We start from the raw sequence: 22280 nt of genomic DNA, 5'->3' as shown, positions 1-22280 counted from the left end.
GGGCCAAAGGGGGAGGAAAGAAAAGTACAACGGTCTGGGCCAGAAGAACCTCAAAGCCCATCCAGTTCCACCCCCTGCCACGGGCAGGGACACCTCCCACTGGATCAGGGGCTCCAAGCCCCATCCAACCTGGCCTTGAACCCCTCCAGGGATGGGGCAGTCACCACCGCTCTGGGCAACTATGCCAGTGCCTTCCCACCCTCATAGGAAAACATTTCTTTCTAAGATCTCATCTTTCAACTTAAAAGCATTTCCCCTCATTCCGTCCCTGCCCTCCCTGACCAAGAGCCCCTCCCCAGCTTTCCTGGAGCCCCTTTCAGTACTGGAAGCTGCTCTAAGGTCTCCCTTAGTGGCAGAGATGAGACATAAAAGGGCCCTGGGGACTGGCCTTGAACCTTCTCTGGTCCTCAAGGTAACGTCTCCAGCATCTTTCCACCCTGCCGCTGCTGTCCTCAGTTTTCCTGCAGCCTGGCGAACTGTTCCTGTCCCTGTCACGTCTCTTCACCCTTGCCATCGCACGGGTGCAACTGCTACCTGCTGCTCGCTCTGCCCTCTGGGGAAGGATGGGAGGCAGAGATTGCTTTGTGAAGCTTTTCACCACGCATGCATCCACACCCTCCCTTCTCCCGAAGGACTACTCTGTATGGCAAAATCCTTTATTTTAATCAAAATCCTTTATTTTAACCACCCATTTCCAGTAAACGGCACTGTGTTTTTCCTCTTCAATCTATAAGCCGAGCAATCTCCTGTCCATATCTCCCACCCTGTCTGGCCAAACCAAAGCAGCGAGATCCACAACCTCTGAGTTAACGTGACAGTTTCCCACAGAGAGTTTATTTTCCTCCTTTAGTCCGATTGCATAAAATAAAAACGCTTTTGTTTGTGGTAGAGATCCTTCTGGCAACAGAATGACGAAAGCTACAAAAAATGCCAAGGCTCAATGACAGCTCTATCTAGAACTAACCGCCAAGATGAGTCTGCTTTATCATCGTTAGGGAAGGAAGCACCAAGCTGATGGGAAGGGCGAAACTGCTACTGTTTCGGATGGCTTTTTAGATGGAAAAATATCTCTGCCTAGCAGGAGAGATGTGCAGTGCGACATCACTGTGTACCTTGAAATGAGGTTGAGAGAGGAGAGATGAGTTCCCATCTACACCCTCTGCCCCCAGCGAATCAACAAATTCCGCTGGATTTTGGGATTTGCAAATGTATCTGTGGGGACTTTGTCCCACCTCTCTCTGAACACGTATGTTCTTTTGGTCTCCATCGTTTCCTGAGGCAGCGAGCACCTTTAGGAATGCTGTGTGAAAGATCTTTGCTTTTATTTGTTCTAAACTGGCTGCTGGGTGATGGCACTCAGTGCCCTTGGTGCTGGGTTCCAAGCAGTGCGTAGAGTTGTTCCCTTTACTCTTTCTCCAGGGCACTCACGATTTAATGATTTAATTCTCTCAGAATCCCGTTCAAACCAGGGATGCAAAATCCCTGGTGTTCGCCAGCCATTGCATGACTCATGTGGTCCCCTTGGCTTTTCCTTCAGAGTGCTGGAATAGGTGGGGCTGCATTTCTCCAGCTGATTTTACAGGGAGTTTGGAAAGCTTTTTGTCTCATCCCAAAGATGTGGAGCTGAAAAATCCCTCTAGGAGAATCTTGCATCTGTCTACATTGCGTTGTAACCTGAGTCAGAGAGATCTTGAAGTCTACATCAGCTGAAGATCATAGAGCAGTTTGGGTTGGAGTGGACCTTAAAGATCATCCAGTTCCACCCCCCTGCCATGGGCAGGGACACCTCCCACCGGATCAGGGTGTTCCAAGCCCCATCCAACCTGGCCTTGAGCACCTCCAGGGGTGGGGTGTCCATGACTTCTCTGGGCAACCTGGGCCGGGGCCTCCCCACCCTCACGGGAAAACATCTCTCCCTTAACGTGCCCTCTTATCCACCTGCTGTGTTGATTATCAGTTTCTGGCCAAGGCAATTGACCTCCTAAACTTCCTCAGCAAAAGTGCCTCCAAAGAGATGCCTCTGCAGCCACCCTGACACCAGGCACTCCCCTCAGGGCCGGAGGACCGCAAAGATCTCCCTTGCTAAAGTTCACTAAAATTAAGCAGTCTTCACTTGGGACGTGAGGCTTTTCTTCTTCTTCTGTGTTAAAGGATATTTAAACATCGGGCAGCAGCAGGGTCGTGATTTTGCTCCTCCTCTGACATCCAAAAGCCCCGCGTGTGAGCCAGGCGTGACTCTGCGAGGTTCCACCCTGGGAATGCTGAACACAGCCAGGACCCAGAGGGCACCTCTTTCTCTCGTGTTCTCCATCCTGGTTTCTTTGCTCCCTTAACAGCCCCCTCACCCCAGATACCACAAACTGCCTCCGAGATAAGACTGGGGGCATTTGTTGCCGGGATGCCGATTTGTGATAGACCAGCTTGGAACTCCTCCATCAGCCTCCAGCACCCTGTTTTAAATTCATAACCATGTGCAAAACCTCTCCTACTTGTGCAAGGCATCTTCTTCCCCCTTCCCTGGAGCCACCCCCGAGGTCCCTGCTGTGGTGGCATGTTGCAATGGTCACGCTACTGGGTGCGTGGGCACCTGTCCTCGGGGTTATTCCATGCTGAAAGGGGCAAAGAGCAACACCAGTCAGTTATATCACTATAAAATGATGTTAAATGTCAGATGCGTGCCATGACGCCAGGTATTTTCCTGCAGAGCCCTCCACACATTGCGCCGTTTGTGGCTCTCTTAACAAAGGAGGTCTTGTAAAAAGCACTGCCTGGTTGAGATTTAAGCTGTCAGAGATAACAACTTGGCTGTTTCTTGCTTGGACCTAAATACCTCCTCTTGCCTGGTAAAACACACTTCCTTTCTGTACCGCCGGATTTGCTTCTCAATGCTTCATTATGTTTCAAGGTCACGGCGGATCGAGCAGTTTGCTTGAGTGCCCTGCAAAGAAACGAAGTCACAAGAATTTGTTTTGTTTAATAAATTCATGCTCCGAGCCTGAACCGCTTTCTTATAAGCATGTAAAGGAGAACGGAAGGCACTCGGGTCTACATTTTTTTTGGCACTGCCTCATTTTTAAGTCCATTATTCACAATCCTTTTTTACGGTGAAGAAATGCCCAGCCCTCTTCCAGCTGGCAAGCGCCGGGCTCTCATTTAGTTCCCAGTGCCATGGGTTTATTTGCATGGATGTCAAGAAACCGTACCCTTCGCTGCAAGAACGGCAGCAACGGGGCTGTGCCAACCCAAAAGCCGAGCTTCTGCCTGGGCATCCATCAGAGAAACTGCCACCATTGTGAAGGGTGTTATTCCCATTTGAAAGGTGGAAAAAATGGGGCTGGAGGTTGTTAAAGCAGACAGAGTCAGCATCGATCAAGCTGGTTAAGTCCTGGTGTGCATTGGGTGGAAAGGACGTGAGGCTCGTGTGGTCCATCGGAGTCTGGTGTTTGAGGCCCCCCACTGCAAGAAGGTCATTGAGATGCTGGAGTGTGTCCAGAGAAGGGCAACAAAGCTGGAAAAGGGTTTAGAGCACTTATGAGGAGGGCTCAGGGAGCTGGGATTGTTTAGTGTGGAGAAAAGGAAACAGAGGGGAGACCTTAGAGACCGTATTGCTCTCCATGACTACCTGAAAGGAGGTTCTAATGAGGTGGGTGCTGGTCTCTTCTCCCTGATAGCCCGTGACAGGACAAAGGGAAATGGCCTCTAGATGCACCAGGAGAGATTTAGGTTGGAATTAGGAGGAATTCCTTCACTGAAAGAGTTGTCAAGCATTGGAAGAGGCTGCTCAGGGAGGTCATTGAGTCACCATCCCCAGAGGTGTTTAAAAGATGAGTAGATATCATAGTTGTGGACGTGGTCTAGTGGTGGACTTAGCAGGGCTGGGTGGATGGATGGTTGGATTAGGTAATTTTATGGTCTTTTCCATCCAAAACCATTCTGTGATCCTGTGGTTTGCGCTGTGGTCCATGCTGAGGCTGGCATTGCAGCAAGCAGCAGATGGCAGAAGCAGGATTTTAGGGCAAAATATTGGTTTCTTTGAAGTCAGTGGGGAAATTCCTGCTGGCTTTCACTGCCAGCCGCAGCACGATGAGAATATCGCAGCCCTGCTGACAGTCAGGCCCGGAGCTGGAGTCTGTCTGGTGGCATCCTGTAGCCAGTTTGTTTGCAATATCAGTCAGAGCTGTGAGTCCACACTGTTTTCAAGCTGCGCAGCTCTAATTCACCGTGCAGGAAGGAGCAGGGATTCAAAGTGAATTCCTCCACGCAACACTTCTGAACCAGGTCCTGCATTATTTTTGCCTCTGGCAATGTTCAGACCCATCCTGGGTGATGCTGGGGGTCCCATTGCTCAGAAAAGCGTCCATCAGAGAAGCTTTTTGTGGGTCTCAGTGTTTCGTGGGGGTGCAAAAACCTTCCTCATGGACGCGCTATTTCTGTTGAGGCTTCAGCTGAAAAGCAAGAGAGACGGGTTAACCATTTTTCCGCTGGCAAACTTTTGGCAGCTCTCCCGACACAAAGCCAAGGGTGAGCAGTTCTCGGGTGGTGGCATCTCGCAGGGGCTAAGAGCTTGTTGGCCCAGGGACCACATCACCCAAGTATCCCCGTGGACGCATTCGCAGTCTTCCAAAGGTGAAGTCTGCGGAATTCCTTTTTCTTTGCCAATCTCACTTTCCCGGCTCTCACAACTCCTGACTGCTCCATCACTATGAGCTTTCACTGTTCCTCTCTCCTGATGCTTGCAGAAGATGAGCTACAAGCTATTATGCTGCTTGGCAGGCTGCTCTCCTCCTTGAGGTACCTCCGGGGTTAATTGCAATCAGATCTGACACAAACATGGCAATTTCAAGGATAAATATGTCCTGGCAAAATTTTCTATCGAGTAACACCAGCGTTGAGAAGAGAGAACCTGTAAATGTCTCAGAGAGGAAAAAAAATTGCATGAGATGCTCATACCTTATTAAACATCAGAAAGCCCACACGGAGAGAGAAATATAAGTCCCTAATGTGGGAAAAGCATCCGTCAGACCATGCAGTCAGTCCCAGCTGCTGAAGAAGCCAGGCTTTAGTAGCTATTCCGTGCTCATCCAGTTGGCAAGAGCGCAACACCCACCTTTCCCGGTGGTGATGGAACCGCGTTGGGCCACCACGGGCATTTCACCTTTGAATAAAAATACATCAGCCCACCTTCAGTGCCACTGGTGAGAAATTCTTGGGGCTGGAAGCTCTCCAGTGGGGCCTTAGCATCAGAAATATAATACATTCTCTGCTGTGACAAACATCTCGAATCCGTTGCTGAATGGGTTTTTAGAGACTTTGAGAAACAGAACGAACAAGTAAACAAGCTGGGGTTTTCCCCTGTGCATCTCAAATGCAGCGGAAAGCACGATCAATAATTGAGTGAGAAGGCAAGCCGCTGCGAGCTGCCAGAAAGCACAGCCTGAGCATCCAATATTTATTCTCGGGCCTTAAATAATGTATCAGAAAATGCTTCTAACTGGGTATTTTAAGGCAAACAAATTTATGTCATGAAAAGTTAATCGGCAAGAGCATCTCTGCAGGAGAATCGGCAGCCACAAAAAAATACCCCTCAGCTCCTCAACACATCAGTTCTGTTCCTCTCTGTAAGTGAGGGGGCAAGTCTGTAATTTCTAATTAAGGAATCATTCTCTATCAATTAGCCCATATAAGTAGATTTCACTCGCTGCCAAAGCTAAATCACTTAAGCCCACATTTTCTCCCCACCGCTGCAATGCTGGCTGCCTGCGAAGTGGTGCAGGGACAACCCGGGGAGACAAGGTGACCAGTCCTGGTTCTGCCGCCTGTTTCCCGTAGGAGCTTGGTGGAACGGATTCGTCCCCAGGGGTTGATTCACTCAGCAGACATATATCGGCTGGTAGCAAGTAGGAAAAAACCCACCCTGTTTCCAGAAAGGTGGAAGGGGTTGGAGGTGGTGGAGTCTTGTGTGACGTGGAGATGAGCCGTATGCCTAAAGCAGTGGTCACGGGTGGCACTCAGAGGGGTCCTGAGGCTCTGATAAGTGGAGGTACCACTGTTAAAGACAACATGAGCAGGAGGTAAATGGAACAAAGCTGCTCCGTTGCCAGCTCACATACCAGTATATCCCACTGCTGCACCGCAAAATAGCAGCCAGCATGAGACTACGTGCAAAAACTCTGTAGGAAAGACCTTGGCCAAGGCTGGCACATTTGCACGCGCATTTGCTTCCCCATTGGCAGCAGATAAATTATCTGCTGTTAAATCCACCAGGGTTTTAATGCTGGCACGTTCCCTCCCCACCTCGTCCTTCAACCCCAACTCTCCCGATCCGGGGCATGAGAAAACATGTTGCTGTAGCAGCAGTCAGCCCCAGGGATGCCAAGATCATGTCTTTGATCCTGGAAGAGCCACGAGCCCCACCAGGCAGCTTCGTGGGACTGCCCTGTCCCTCGCCCACACCACAACGCTGGCGGGAGCCAGAGCTCACAGCATCCCCAGCTGCCAGTTCGTGACACCTCGGACACCCCAGCACCCAGTGGGGCTCAGAGACTGCTGCCACGTCAGGCTTCTCGTTACGAAACTCAAACAGATAAGATAAGGAAGGTTCATAGCCTCTCATCACAGGACAAGATTTCTCATCTCCAGCCAGGCTTTCTTGCCTCAGATGTTTATTTGCTCTTATATCCAGCATCCAGCAGCAGATGAGTTGCCTCCGCTGGGATTTCAAGTCAGTCTGATCAGAGGAAATTGGTTTTGACAACTTTGTGATAGAAACATCTTGGGCGAGGCTCCCCCCAGGTCGCAGCTCCCTGGGGTCGGCCGAGCTGGATTTGGCTCTGGCTGGCTGGGCAAATGCAAACCGGTAATGAAAGGCCTGGAAACCGAGCAACCTGGATCCTACAGCATTCTCCCGGGTGGAAAAGGACGGTTTAGCCCACACCTGCCTCTGGAGCTCAGGGAGCAATGCAGGGAGAGGCAGGACAGAGAGGCTGGCTGCAGCCACCACGGCTGTGTGATGCTGGCACATCTCCTCCAGGGTTTCAGCTGGCACGGAAACACAGCCTTAAAAGTCATAAGCAGACCTGAGGCAGCCATACCCCAAACGCTCCTGTGCAAACTAAGCTGAACCAACAGAACAAGCGTTACTGCTTTTGTAGGAGTTATTTCTTCCTGGGCTTTGAGAAGAGCCGAGGTTTTGCTGACACAGATCTCTGAGCACCCAAGTGTTCCACCTTGACTCCCTTCTCACAGCAAAGCTTTCGGGTTAAGGGAGGTTTTCCCCACCCTGAAGGATTTGAAGGAGGTGGGAGGACTGGGGAAACACAGATGTGCTTTTCCTGGCGTGCGGTTCTCAGTTCAAAAGGCGTTCACCTCCCCGAGAGCGCGTTCCCTGCTCCTATCTGGTCAGAGCAGCTCCTGCACTCATCAGGAGCCGGAGCCAACAGGAAAGCACACGCTTGCTTTGATCAGAGCCTTTAACACTACGAGGCTGTATTGTACGCTTGGACAGTGAAGCCAATGCTGAAAGGACTGGAGCAGGATGCTGGGGGAGCAGGGATTAACCTTCCCAGAGGGTTCCTAAAATCTCGAGGCTCTTCATTGCGCTTTTTGACTCAGAGAAAGGACAGACAGACCTGCAAGTGGAAGCTAATGTTTTCTCAGCTAAGTGCAAAGCTCCTTCCAGTGAGGACAGATGCAGGCGGCAGTCATAAAGCCGGTGCCTGCTGGCTTTTGTCCTGATGGGAGGAACTGGCAAAGGTACTCCCAAACCAGGCTTCAATATCACCGATGAGGCTAATATTTTTTGGAAATAGCCACAAGAAATTCAACTCACAGCTTTGGGAAACTCGGTTCAACACACAGTTTAAGGCACCACCAACAGACAGGCATTGCTGGAGCCTAGGATGTTGCCCCTGAGGAACTCCAGCTGCATTTCTCCAGCTCCCCTAACGGGCTTCAGAGTCACAACCTCAACCCAAGCTCATGGACCTTCCCTTGGAGCCACAGCCCGGTCGAGGCATCGAGCCCATTTGGATGCAACTCACCAACCGTTTTGGTTTGGGCCAAATCCTTCGTGGGGCAGGGAAGGGGCAGAAGGTGGCAGATAAACACTCGTAAGACAACGTACTGTAAGACACTGTACGAACTGTAAGAGTTTGCTTGGTGGCTTCGCCTTCTTGCCTTGTGAAAGCCACGGCTGAGGTTGCCACATACATTCATAATTTACTTAAAAGAATTAAAAACGTACGCTAAATCCCTGCAGATGTCTCTACTGCCTGCGGAGAAGCTGGTGGCTCTTTTTGCTCATCTCAGCTTTTCAGAAAGTGAAAATCTTTGGGTAGGACGGCACCAGTGATGTGAAAAGCCTGTATCCCTCCCAGCCCACCCCAGACGGATAACTCAGTGCCGTGGCAGTGACAAAACTAACGTGGGTGTTGCAGCAGCTGTGAGGAGACAGGGTTGTTGCAGACATTTTTACAGAGCAGCCTAAATTGGGGATGAAAACACCGTTTAAAAAGCGTATCAGGAGTTATGCCCAAGCATCATAAAACTTCAGAAAAGCATGAATCTGATAGGTTACAAAAATACTCTAATCTTACTCTCCTTTTCAACGCCACATGCCAGTTTTGCTGTCGACGATTCGCCTGTCCAGCCTTCGTTAAAGATTCTAGTAAATCATTTGCGGAGTTGGGAGCTTACCCGTTTGCCTACAGATTGATGGGGTGTTTCACTCCACTCCCGGTTTCGTTTGCTTCACACGACAAAAAAATAGTCAAGTCTCAGTTACTCAAAACCAAAAGGAGGAGAGTGAATAATAGGAAAGGAAAGTTTAGGGCCGGCTCCTTTTGTAAATAGTACCGTGAGAGTGTGGGGGCTTTGGGAATGTGCTCATTAAAACATATATAAACTGTTATTTGTTATACAAATATTTTTATAATGTGGAATGATTTGGGTTGGATGGGATCTTAAAGATCGTCCAGTTCTACCTGCATGCCACGGGCAGGGACACCTCCCACTGGATCAGGGTGATCAAAGCTCCATCCAACCTGGCCTTGGACACCTCCAGGGATGGGGCAGCCACCACTGCTCTGGGCAACCTGGGCCTCACCACCCTCACAGCAAAACATTTCTTCATAAAATCCAATCTAAGTCTACCCTCTTTCAGCTTAAAACTGTATTTTTGAACTGTGCGTGTATATTTGTATGCATACTTTTCTTTAAAGTGTATTAGCCCCCTCTCTCTCCCACAAACCCAACAGCAGAGAACAGGACTGTTGCTCCTCGGGGTCACTGGTCACTCTCCAGGATCACAGCCGTTGAGTCCAACACCTCTAGGGCAAGCTGGGCTGCCAGAACAAGAGATCTGGGTCTCCTGGTGGATTTGCCAAGCCCCAGAAAGGAGCTGTGACCTTACTTGGACAAGAGAAAACAAAATGCCCCTTCCAGATACGGCAAAAGAAACAACGGGCTTTCAGGTGCCCACACCTGCTGTGGACCACCCACTTCCAGACTCTTCATCCTGAAAAAGCCATTCAGCTCCATATTTTACATCCTTAAACACCACATCTTGCTCAAGTAGCGTTTTCATCAGTCTCGGGGTTTTGCGGAACCGTCTCAAGAGACGTTCATCAGCGTTGTCGAACTGCCATGGTCCTCTCAGCAACGAGCAGCGTCTCTCCCCGCCGCAGGGTCTGCTGCACCGGCCGCTGCTGAGCAGCACGTTCGGGTGATTCAGGGGCAATCACACGTTTTAAAGCGTATATGTGATCACCTTTCCTGATTAGTGTCATGCTTCACCGGTCTTTCTAACTAATTCGCCATTAACATTCACATCACTATCCAGAAAACTTGTTCTTTGGTAGACCAGCCTGGTTTATCATTTACTGAGGGCGTAAAAACCTACAGGTTTTTACCTGTTTTTTAAAAAATTATGGCTCAGGAAAACTGGCCTTGCTGTGTTTTCAGCAAGGGATCTGAAAAGGTTGGACTGCTGGGCCGAGACCAATGGGATGAGGTTTAACAAGGCCAAATGCCGGGTCCTGCGCTTGGGGCACAACAACCCTGTGCAGCTACAGACTGGGGGAAGAGTGGCTGGAGAGCTGCACGGAAGAGAAGGACCTGGGGGTGCTGGTTGACAGCTGACTGAACATGAGCCAGCAGTGTGCCCAGGGGGCCAAGAAGGCCAACGGCATCTTGGCTTGGATCAGAAATGGGGTCACCAGCAGGTCCAGGGAGGGGATTCTCCCTCTGTACTCAGCACTGGTGAGACCGCACCTCGAATACTGTGTTCAGTTCTGGGCCCCTCACCGCAAGAAGGATGTTGAGGCTCTGTAGCGTGTCCAGAGAAGAGCAACAAAGCTGGTGAGGGGCTGGAGAACGTTTGACGAGGAGCGGCTGAGAGAGCTGGGGTTGTTTAGCCTGGAGAAGAGGAGGCTGAGGGGAGACCTTATTGCTCTCTACAACTACCTGAAAGGAGGGTGTGGAGAGGAGGGAGCTGGGCTCTTCTCCCAAGGGACAGGGGACAGGACAAGAGGGAATGGCCTGAAGCTCCGTCAGGGGAGGTTCAGGTTGGATATCAGAAAAAAATTCTTCACAGAAAGAGTCATCGGCACTGGAACAGCTGCCCAGGGAGGGGGTCGAGTCGCCTTCCCTGGAGGTGTTTAAGGAACGGGTGGATGAAGTGCTGAGGGACATGGTTTAGGGAGTGTTAGGAATGGTTGGACTCGATGATCCAATGGGTCCTTTCCAACCTTGTGATTCTGTGATTCTGTGATTCAGCCCCTCTGAGAAATCAGCAATGCTTTGGTTGGCCACCAAAGCTGTGGTCAGCCTCTTCGTGGAAGGGGATGCTCCCAGCAGCCGTTGGGCAGCGCCAGTCTCCATCCCGGTGGCTGGATCGAGCCGCTCCATGGCATGGCTGAGACAGCCCTCTCCGTGTCTGATGCACCTGCTGCAAAGCTCCGGCGTGTTACCCGCACTCTCTTGGTCTTTCAGAAGACATCGGGCCCGAGAAACTCAGCTTATTTCACATGTATGGGTGTATTTTGTTTATATGGGTAAAGATGTCATGAGGCGGTGCTAATTTGCCGGCACACACGAGTGATGTCAGAGGGCTATTCTGCACAATCCTGCCTGATCTCCTCTTCTGAAAATGAACTTTCTTAAGTCAGAAAGGTGGCACGGTCCTGCTCTGTCCCTTCAGCCATCCCACCGTGATCTCATAGGCAGGAGCCAACCTGGGAGAAGGGCCCCTGTGCACAGTGCGTCTCCGAAGGAGGGCACAGTGCCCTGCGATGGAGTAAGGGCTCACACACCGGACAGGCTTTTCCAAAGCCACTCTAAGCTTCTTAGAGGAGCAAATCCCATTTACACCCTCTTCCTCCAGTGCATAGTGTTTACCAGTGGAGGAATCCATTTATTGTAAGGTGAACCACACGGTGTGGCCGCTTATTCCTGCTCCAGAATAAACCCAGGTCCTCCAGCTCCCCCATCCTGACCCTGCCAGGTGCCCTGCAGAACCCTCAGGTGCTGCTGAGCCTCTTCCACCTGTGGATGGGAGGTTGGACATCCGAGCATGCAGGCAAGGAGCGGTGACCCCACACGGGCGGCTTTCCTGCAGCCACCGCTTTCTCCTGCCTCTAGGATAAAACAGGGGGATCCTGCGAGGAGAACGGGACATTTGTTACGTGACACCGCAAGGAAAGACCTGACATCTTGTGCATCTTCTTTGACACCTACTTACCCGAGGCTCCAACCTCTGCTTGTATCCAGAGGCTCATCCATTGCGCCGAGGGCTGCCAGTGTCCCTGCAGAGCCTGACACTCGTTTGCAGAGGCTTTTTATTTATTCCTGGCTATTTCAGCCTCAGTTTCCCCCCATGGGCAGCAGATGCGCAGCTGTGGTTCTGCAGGAGGTGGGTTAGGATTTAGCAGGAGGTGCTTAGCAGGGATGGTTGTGGTGAGGACAGTGCCGGCATAGCAAAGCTCAAAGCAATCTTTCTCCATCCCTAAACCCCATGAATGACAGAAAGCTCCTGGGCTGCTCCCACTGCCCTGTGCCCCTCCGAGCTCTTGCAGCTTCACCCATGGGCTCTCACCTGCCTTCTGCCATCACCTCCAGGACAGCCACTGCGATAACTCTGCACCTCCTTTCCTCCACGCGGGGCTGTAAACAAAGGCAGGGAGTGTGCCGAAGGGAAGCAGGGCTCCAGCCAAGTATGTGAAGCAAACAAGCAACAGGAATGGCAGCTCCACGGGATTAAAGGTGTCACCGCGCAAAGGATACAGCGAGGTGTTCTTCCTCCACCATTTTAGCCGGAGGGCAGGTGAAGCACCACCCGCAGCCGAGAAGGAAGGTAGAAAATCAAGCCTGTTTCCCTTCCCTCTAGGTCAATGTGGCGCTAAACCCTTGTGACATGGCCATGAGAAGCTGCGGTCACCCTGCAGGTACACCTGATGGTGTATCCTGGTGTAGCACCCACCTCACTGGAGCAGGAGCTGTGCCGGGTGGGGGCTGTGGACCAGAGATGCTGGCCAGCCCGAACCTCGGGCAGGGGTTGCAGAGGGCTCTTCTGCACAGCCTTGCTCCTGGCTAACGTGGCTTATGGGCACCTCAGCAACCGTGGCTTCCTACGGCCAGGCTGGAAGCTATCATGTGGATCAGCGCCGGCAGGTGCAGAGTGGGACATTTGCCTGAACAGAGGTCCAGATCTGATCTGCCAAGCACCGGCTGGGTGGACACGCTGCTCCTGGCAATGGTCTGCAGCGATGTTCATTCCTCCGGAGCTTGTGTGTCAACACATATGAGTTTTGCCAGCAGGCCTGCAGCAGAACCTGACCTGCCACAAATCATCCAAAGCCTGCAGACGGAGAGGTCTTCTTGTTCCAGCCCCAGGACTGCTGATGAATGGGTCTTTTGTACCTGGAAGCATGTAGACATCATCAGAGTCAGAGGAGATGCCTAGAGGGCTGCTTCCCACCCCCGGTGGGAGCAGAGGAGCCACAACCCGTGGCTTAGCAAAGCCAACGTAGTGATGCTAGTGGCTGTTTCTTTCCCTGTTGTTCAACCTCTCCAAGGGCCATGGGCTCGCTTGGCAGTCAAGGAGGTACGGTTTGTTTGTTCAGCCTTGTCCTTCCCTATTCCCAAGCAGGTCCCGGAGCCACCGTGCCCCCCTTCTCAGCAAGCTTGGCACGTGCCTTGCTTTGACATCTTACTTTTAAAGCCTGGCCGTGTGTCTGTTGAAGTAAAACCTCTGTGTGGCTCATTATGATCAAAGTTCTTCATTCTCCTGAGTTAATAGCAAATGCAAACCCCAATGTGTCAGTTTTTAAGAGTTCAAGGCTTAGAAACGCTCCCTCCACTGGCTGATGCTGGCAGAGGGATGTAGATGCTCCATCTCTTCCCTCGTTGCAGGAGCTCGCAGAGCATGATGTTGGACTGCCAGCTTCCATTTCTGCTACAGCAGTGTCTTTCCTGGCGAGACAAAATGCCTTTCCAACGGTCCGAAGTGTAATTTTCAGTTTATAAACATTCACTCCTCCGTTGACAGTCCCCAAAAATGGGGCGCATTCTTTTTGCAATGCATGCGGGTGGCCAGAGAATAACAAAAGTAATTGCAGTGGGGTCTGGAATCATGAAAACTCATTAATTCTTGGACACTTTACAACTGCACAGTCTGGAAGCTTTTTGGTTCAGTTTAATCTAATCTGGATTGGCAGTGAAGTCTCTGAGGAAGGAGAGATCACGAACAACAGTTCTTCCGACTCCGTTTCAATAGCAGTTGTTATTTCCCAGAGTGGACATTGTTTGTATGATTGCGATAGGAGGCACAAGAAGTCTTTTCCAAGGTGCTCTTCCCTGTAGGGGCAGGTTATAAGATTGCTTGGCAAGCAGTACGGTTTTACAGCTTGTAAAAGGAGGCACAGGGGTCCCCCCCACCCCCAAATAATAATCCCATCTAGTCATCGGGGTCTAACTTCCTAGAGAGGGAGATTCCCCTCTGGGCTTCATCCGCATTTCTGCCTTGGGGTTTAGATTCTCTGTTCACCCCAAGAGCCCTGGATATGATCACGGGCTCATTTAGGCTTAAATGCCTGATGTGAACAGAAAAGACACAAAGACCCATTTGGGATCCCTTCCTATGTCCGAAAAGGAAAGAAAACCTCAATCTGTTGTTTTGTCCTTGCCAAGAGACTCTTTCCTGCAGGCTTCAGGTTGCAGCCTCCCGCAGAGAAAGCGGGAGCAGGAGGTTTTGCAATGCTGAACGGGGATGTTATCCTGCCTCCTCCTCCTCCTCCTCCGCTGGTTTGGGGTGCTTTGTATGTGAAAAGTGCAGAGCAATCAAATTGTGTTTAGACTATAGTAACTGGAAAAGGACAGAGCCCAAGACCCCTGGGTCTGGTGAGCAGAGCCAACAACAGCTATCTGAACTATTGCTTCTCAGCAACTCCCTTTATAATGCTAATATCCTGGGGAAAAATAGTGCCAAGAAATTGTTCGCATTCCTTCCTGCAACAACAAATCCACAAGAGCCAAACCACGGACCCCACACGTTTATCCTGGGCTGGTGCGTGCTTCCAGGCTGTCCGTTCTGCCGGGCACGTTCCCTTTCTCTTCCGAAGTCACAGTCCAGCTCCGCTCCTGCTCACAGTTGCTTCATGCAATTTGGTGCCAGGCATCTACCGGCTCCTCCCATCCCACTACGTTTCCCAGCTCCCATTTTTGCCTATGGGAACAAAAAGAAAGTGTTTTGTACTTCGTTTACTTCGTTTATTTTCAACAGACTTCCTAATATCTGCTCAGAGATGCAGGCAGTATCCTCTACACGCATCCTGGCTTCTGCTCCGGGGTGTAGGCACTTAGTCTTAGGAAAATGATGAACTCGGTAGTTAATCAACTCAAGATTGAAAACGGGTGATGAAACAAGGAAAGGGGTGTCAGACAGGGAGAATTCATGATTGCTTAAGCATCACCTGAAGGATATCCTTACCCTAACTAAAGTTGTGGAAAGGAAATAAGCAATTTTGTGTTAAATTAGAGTTGTGTAACCTAATGTGTAACAGATAGGTGTGGCGATTGTGCTAGCTAGGGAGGATTGGGAGCATTGATTCCATTTAAATTGGCTTTGGGGTCTTTAGCAGGCGTGCTGGTTTTGTGAAAGATCTTCCACCTAACACCCTGAGCAGAATAAAAGCAATGTCTCCTCTCTAAACCAGATACTTCATTTTGGGAGTGTTTTTATTGATTCCGGGTAACACCACCACCCACCCTCCTCCCCACTGCCTCTCCTTCCCACCACGTCACTTCCAAAGCCTCGAGTTGATATTGGCCTGAAATTCTTGCAAAACAAAAGGATCTGGAGGAGTTTCTCCTGTGGTGCGAAGGTCTGAAGGAGGAGGTCTGTGCCCTCCATTCCCAAGAAGGGTGGGTCAAACAGCAGGTCTCCTGCAGACATGGAGCAGCACCAGCTCTGGGACTCTCCGGTTTAGGAGCAGGAGTACCAGCAGGAGCGAGGCCGTGCCTGCTGCCCGCAGCCTGCCCAGTCCCGGCCTTGGCCATCCTCAGGGCTTCTTCCTCTGGCAACGGCCCTTCTCCAGTGCAGCCCTTGGAATACACGTGCAGCAGAATTACTGGTTCTTGTCCATGCTCTCCGTGCTACCAGAGCGGGATAAAGGCCGGGTTCCAATGCCCTTGAGTTGTGGGCAGGAAACGGCTCTGCCCAGGTGCCAAACTGCTGGACGCCAGGAGCGGCACCATGGAGAAAACTGCGGACTTGGGGCTGCTGGGATGCTGACAAGGGACAGGCTAAGCCAAAGGGCAACCTAGGAGCAGAGCATGGACCTGGGTAAGCCACGTCGGTGCAGAGTTAGTTCTAGCTCAGGTGCCGGAGAAGGAAAATGAGCTGGGCAACCTCGTCCTTGCCTCCTACCAACCTTGGCAGGAAGATCTTCCTTGGGGGGCTCCTCCTTCAGCCAGGAATGCTCCACTATCACTGCTCTCCACCACCAGCTAGGAAGGCCCGAGTTCCTTCCCGGAGAGCAATTAGCTCTCAGTAAGAAACAATCAGAGGGCTTCTGTTCCATTATAGCCAGACAGTGGAATTGGAGCCACTAATCACTGCGCTGCTGCAGCAGCAACCCAGAAGATTGCAACCCTGGAGTGAACCCTTCTTGGTGAGTCCTGCCAAGTTCCCGCTCCAGGTCCACAATTCTCTTCTCTAATTAGGGCCCAGACACCCAATGAGACTGAACATCGAGTGGCTACAGCTAAAGCTTCTCTTAAATACCTCCACTTTTCTGAGAGGAGCCATTCCTTGCTCGTCTGGAATTTGCTCTGAATTCAGACGAGCACGTTCCCATAGGACGGACAATTGCAAGACAAACGCACCAGGACAATGCTGTGCCAGAACGAGACACTGTACACATGGGCTGGCACTGTAGCTTCATGGAAAAGCGGGAAAAAAACACCCCAAGTCCTACTGAGTTCATGTTCCTGTATAAATCTGAAAATAATTATCCAGGAGACAGATGAGAACATAAAGCGGAATGAAAATACTTTTATGTTGTTCAGGCACTCAATTCCAAGGAAGATGTCCATTGACAGAGCATGGCAGGGTGCACGGTGTTTATCAGCCCCCCTAATTTTCTTTGGCACCGGGGCCATAAACAAGAACAGAGCAGCACCGAGTCTCTGAAGTCCAGAAGAAGTCTCTTGGCTTTGGAAAGACTGTAAATATTAGGACAGACGCTATCTTAAAAGGCTCAATGCCTTTGATTGTGTTCCCGTCTCTAGCTTCCTCCATTTATTTTTGTCTCATCGTCTCTAATGTTGAACTGTGTTGCCTGTAGAGAAGGTTGTGAACTGAAACACCACTGCAAGTTTCTTCTGATAGAGCCTGAGCTCCAGCAGAGAAATTGGCAGTTAGTTTGGGAGTGGTGTTTCCAGCCGCAGGCTCAAAAGACAATTTTTTTCCTAATGGCAGAGCCGTTGTGGCTGTGATATCCAAGGTCATGGGTAAGGTAAGATCTGTGAGCTGAGTTAATACCTTTTTCAGACCGGCAAAAAACTCAACACCCCCCCCAAAATAGCAAAACTTTTAGACATGTTGGGCTTTTGGAGGGTCTGTCTCGCTACGAGGAGGTAAAATGCTCCCAATGCGTGACAGCAATTTCCTAAAAAGACATAGAAATCTTGCAAAATGAGCGTGGGGTTTGGTTCCTATTGACATGACTCTAGAATCTGGGGCTTTCAGTAAATATCAGGGGAAATTAGGTATACAGCAAGCTTATGTGAACTGGCAATGCCTGTGTGACTCTAATGATGGATGTGGGACTTGAGGGTTGGATGGAGAAGAACCTGTGGGCTGGGATGGTGTAGAACCTGTGGGTTGGATAGAGAAGGGCATGTAGGTTGGAAAGATGTAGGACCTGTTGGTTGGGTGGTGTAGGACCCGTAGTTTGGGTATTACAGAGCCTGTAGGTTGGTAGAGCCGCAGCTCTGGCCCTGGCCAGCTCCTTAACACTTGTTTTGGAGATCCTGTGGTCTGCTGCAACCTCCGTGTGCTAGGAACGGGCTTACAGCTCCTGTCCCACAGGCTGCCAGGCGGGGGGTGGATTTGCCCGTAGGTTCCCAGGAGTAAAGGGGTCTCCCACCGTCTTATTGCTCATCTCCTGAGCCACTGCAGCTTATCGTCAGTGGTCCTAATGCTCTTAGGGCAAGAGATCTGTCACAGGACTGCGCTGGTCTAATCACGTTCTCCTCCAGACCGTGGCAGACTTCCCACTGACTTCAGTGAGAATAGGGACTCAACCATTGTCTGTCACCTTTGATATTTTCTGTGACTGAAAGGAGCTATTTTTGTGTATGGAAGGTGAAAGTGAGAGGAGGCACGTGGGAGGAGGGTGGACAACTTCAAAGCTCAGCTCTGAAGTCTCTGCAGGCAGGAACCCAAAGAGTCGTGGGGAGATAGGCAAAGCAGCGCCAAGCAACCTCGCTTTGAAGGAGGATCCTGGGCGCTATTTTTATGGTGGAAAGATCCTTCTAGAAGAAGGTTTCATAACTCCCCAGAAGGTCTTGGCCACTTGGCTCGGTTCTCCTCTGCTCTAAGTTCTGCCCAGTCTCCTCGCTCTGGGTGTCTGTGGTGTGGCTCTGCATTATTGAGGTGATTTGGGGGATGAAACTCAGATCATAGCACATGTTTACATTTTGCAATCCCCTTAGCACAAGGCATGAGCACCCTGTGGCAGTCGTGAAGCCACTGTACTGGCCTTGCTGACCAAGGGCGATGGCTCTCCAAGCTGAGCGTGGTCCCTGGCCTGGGTTGAGCCCTGGACTAATGCATGGCAGGGTTTCATGCCTGTGTGCATGGGTGCAACCCTGCATTCAATGACACAACTGACTGGAGTAGCAATTAAACTCTTTCCCGTAAGGACTAACAGCCTGTCCTGCTGGTTCAGATCCGCCAGTGGTACTTGCAATCTCTGCGTAATGACTTTATTAAAGTTTGCCATTAACTACGCACACGGTGTTTTACCGGAGGGAGAAAAACATTCCTTGCAGCTATTAACCCTGCAGTTGGGATGTCTGCTTGACTAAGTCTTCTTTACTGTGTCCAACAAACGATTATTAGGAACATAAATTTGACTGAAACTTCAAAAGCAATCCCTTCCTCCGTTTGCTGTTGGCACCTTGCATGAGTCACGCTGGCAATCTGAGATTTCCAAAGGAGCCAGCAAGTCAGGAGTGGAGGGGGAAGGGAATCTGCTGCTTTTCGTTATTTTGCAAGAGAGATGTCAAAGAAAATTAATTTCACTGTGGAGTGTCTATCAACTGCAGATTGTTGATACTCGTGGCAGACGTGTAAATCCTGCTAGGAAAGCAGTGCTCGGATTGTAAGGGCAGATCTCGGTGAAAATTGCAAGGGAGTAAGGAGAGGGGCTGTTTCAAGACAAGAGGACTTCATGGAGCAGAACCTCCCAGGGAAGCGATGGCCCCTGGAGCAGCGAAGTGCTGGATGCCAGGAGAGCACCAGCTCTAAGAAAGGGCAGTGTGGAGACCTTTCTGTCTTCCTCTTAGCCTTACTCTGGACACGAGCCTTTTGAAATCTGTTTTGATCCTTGCTGGGTTTGCTCCCTGACTTTTCCTTGACTCGCTGGTTGTCCATAGCGTGGCCCTCTGTGCCAATGGCAGGTCCTGAGGGTAGGTGCAGCAGGGATGCTACTGCTGCAAGCACGTCCACCTCCCTTTCCACTGTATCAGGGTTCCAAAGCCCTCCAAAGCAAAGTTCATATCTCCCACTGCAACACGCTATGGTACTGCTCTGCTCCAGAGATCAAACATTTTCCTTGGGTGGCTCTATTATGCGTGTTGCTACAACGCGTGTTGGTACAACATACGGTGGCATCAGACAAACTGTGAGGAGACGCTGAGTGTCATGGTCCAGGCGTAGCATGGGAGACGTACTCTGCTGGGGCTTTAAGCCTTTAAGAAAAGTAGAGAAATAAGGCTACAGTTCCTGTTAAAGTCTATCATTCATATTTCTGCTGATGTGTTTTATCTTTGAGCTGTAGAACAAGAACATTTTTTACTCCGGGGCACTTGCAGTTTGCTGGTTTGCCTTCCTTTCCCCTCCATTAATACTTGTGCCTCTTGCTCGACAAACAAAAACCTCACCGACGCTTTCAATTTCAGCTCGGTTTAGCTGAGACCCCATTTTTCCATTTAAAAGAAAGCTTCCAAGTGAGAACTTGTTGTGCAAACTATCACCTCCCTGCTTGTGCAGGGGAGGAGTTGAACCCTGCCTGGCTCCCCGGCTCCCGCCTGCTGCTGGGAACCTGCATTGGAGAAAAGCAACTCGGGGCACGTGCAGCGCTGGGGAGTTCTCCATCGTTGAGTAGACCACCACCTCTGCCCACCCCTGCCTGATTTCACTGCTCACACACCCACGGGCCTCTTACTCCCTCCAGAACGGTCCCTCTCCTTTTGGCATTTCCCCTGCCAACGTAAGCTCACGTATTTACAGACTTATTTCCCTCCCCTTGAACCATTATCCAGCTTTGAGAAATATTAATTGCTGAAACCTTGCCTTTGGAAACTAATTCCTAGGGAAGATAATTCCCTTGAAGCCGCTTGAAGTGCGTGATTAGCCTCAAAAAGGTGGGCTGCCAACCAAGTCAAGGGAAAAACCAAGCAATGCTCTTTGCAGGTCCCTCCATCCCTCCCAGAGCACCCACACCTCTCTGGGCGATGCTGGGAATTGTGTGCCCGGGGGTCTCTTGAGCCGCACTTGGGTGGGAAGCCCACCCCCACCTCAAATGTTTTGTTCAGTTTTGGGCCCCTCACTACAAGAAAGACATTGAGGTCCTGGAGGGTGTTCAGAGAAGGGCAACAAACCTGAGAACAAGTCGTAGCGGAGAAGCTGAGGGAACTGGGGCTGTTTAGCCTGGAGGAAAGGAGGCTGAGGGGAGACCTTATTGCTCTCTACAACTCCCTGAATGGCGATTGTAGCCAGGTGGGTGACTGTCTTTTCTCCCAAGTGACAGACGATGGATGAGATGAAATGGGCTGCAAGGATTTTTGGGCACTGGAACAGGCTGCCCAGGGAGGTGGTTGAGTCACCGTCCCTGGAGGCGTTTAAAAGATGAGCAGATGAAGTGCTTAGGGATATGATTTAGTAGTGGACAGGTACGGTTGGGCTTGATGATCTCAAAGGCCTTTCCCAACTTAGCGATTCTGTGATTCTAAATGGCTCTTGAAGTGGGAGTGAGGGGCACAAGAGCCGAATTATCATAGAATCACAGAATCACTAGGTTGGAAGGGACCCACTGGGTCATCGAGTCCAACCACAATTATCTGGGGAGAGTGAATTATCTGGGTTATCAGCTGGGGGAGACAGCCTGTCTCTCCTCACATCCATAAATCCTGTGAGTTCAGGTTCCTCCCTGTTTATCTGGAGGCCAGGCCTTGTTCCAAAACCTCCCTGAGATGCCTGGTGGCAGCACATGCCAGCGAACTTGAGCAAGATAGTAGGGAAGATTACTGTCTCCAGCTTCGGTAAGAGCAGGGCTGAGCTTGGGCTATTTTTGACCATTCTCTTTCCCGCTGCTCAGTCACGGCTGTGAGAGAATTTTTGCCTTGACGCGAATGCAGACACACAGCCTTTCCTGAAAAACCTCTCTTGGGAGGTGTAAATTTTATTGCGGAGAAAGCCTGGCAGCAAGCAGTGAAACAGCCTAAGTAACTGAGAGCGTCCTGGGCAGACACCCAAACTGTCATCAGCAGTGGGATCGGGGAGGGGGGCAGTGGCACCGCTCGGTGTCCCCGGTGGCAGAGCTGGTACCTGGCATGGCAATGATCTTCTGCTAACACGGAGGTTTCATAAGTCTGAACCATCTGGTGGGCCACAAGAGGAGACAGATGGAAGTCATTTAAGATGGTTGTATTTTCTCTCTCCCAGGCTTTTTGTTATCCACCCGCTGCATACCTCATTCAAGATTTGGAAACTGGAAATGCTGTTGCCGGAATAAAAGACTTTGTCTGGCTGCAGTCCTACTGGAGGATGAATGTGAGCCTCAGAAGGCAGTTTCTGGGTGATGCAGAGTTTCCCGAGGTGCTACAGCAGGTACAGCCATTGCTTCAATCTCAAGGAAGTCCTTCTGAGATGAAGTGAATCCCATCTGCAGCCAGACTGGGACTCTAGGAGACAACCCAGTCTGTGTGACCTTATGCAATGCAATGGCGGTGAGATACCTAACGGGCTGACGCAAGCCCCTTCCTCCTGCTCGCAACCATTACACGTGGGCTGCAGAATGGCTGAATCTCCGGGGAGAAACTGATAGAATCGCAGACTCATAGAATCATTAAGGCTGGAAAAGACCTCTAGGATCATCCAGTCCAATCATCAGCCCAACATCGCTGTGCCTACTAAACCGTGTCACAAAGTGCCACGTCTACATGGTTTTGAACACCTCCAGGGAAGAGGACTCCGCCACTTCCCTGGGCAGCCTGTGCCAATGCTTCGCCACTCTTTCGGTAAAGAAATTCTTCCTAAATTCAGACTAAACCTTCCCTGGCACAACCTGAGGGCATTTCCTCTCACCCTGTCACTCGTTACTAGGGGGAAGAGACCAGCACCCTCCTCGCCACAATCTCCTTTCAGGTAGTTGTAGAGAGCAATGAGGTCTCCCTTCAACCTCTTTTTCTCCAGGCTGAACAATGCCAGTTCCCCCAGCTGCTCCCGAAACCCCTGTGCTCCAGACCCTTCACCAGCTTTGTTGCCTTTCTCTGGA

This window comes from Cuculus canorus, chromosome 6, assembly GCF_017976375.1.
Source record: "Cuculus canorus isolate bCucCan1 chromosome 6, bCucCan1.pri, whole genome shotgun sequence".
In the NCBI taxonomy this organism is placed as follows: Eukaryota; Metazoa; Chordata; class Aves; order Cuculiformes; family Cuculidae; genus Cuculus; species Cuculus canorus.
The sequence above is the reverse complement of the archived record's forward strand: the minus strand, read 5'-3'. Positions refer to the sequence as shown.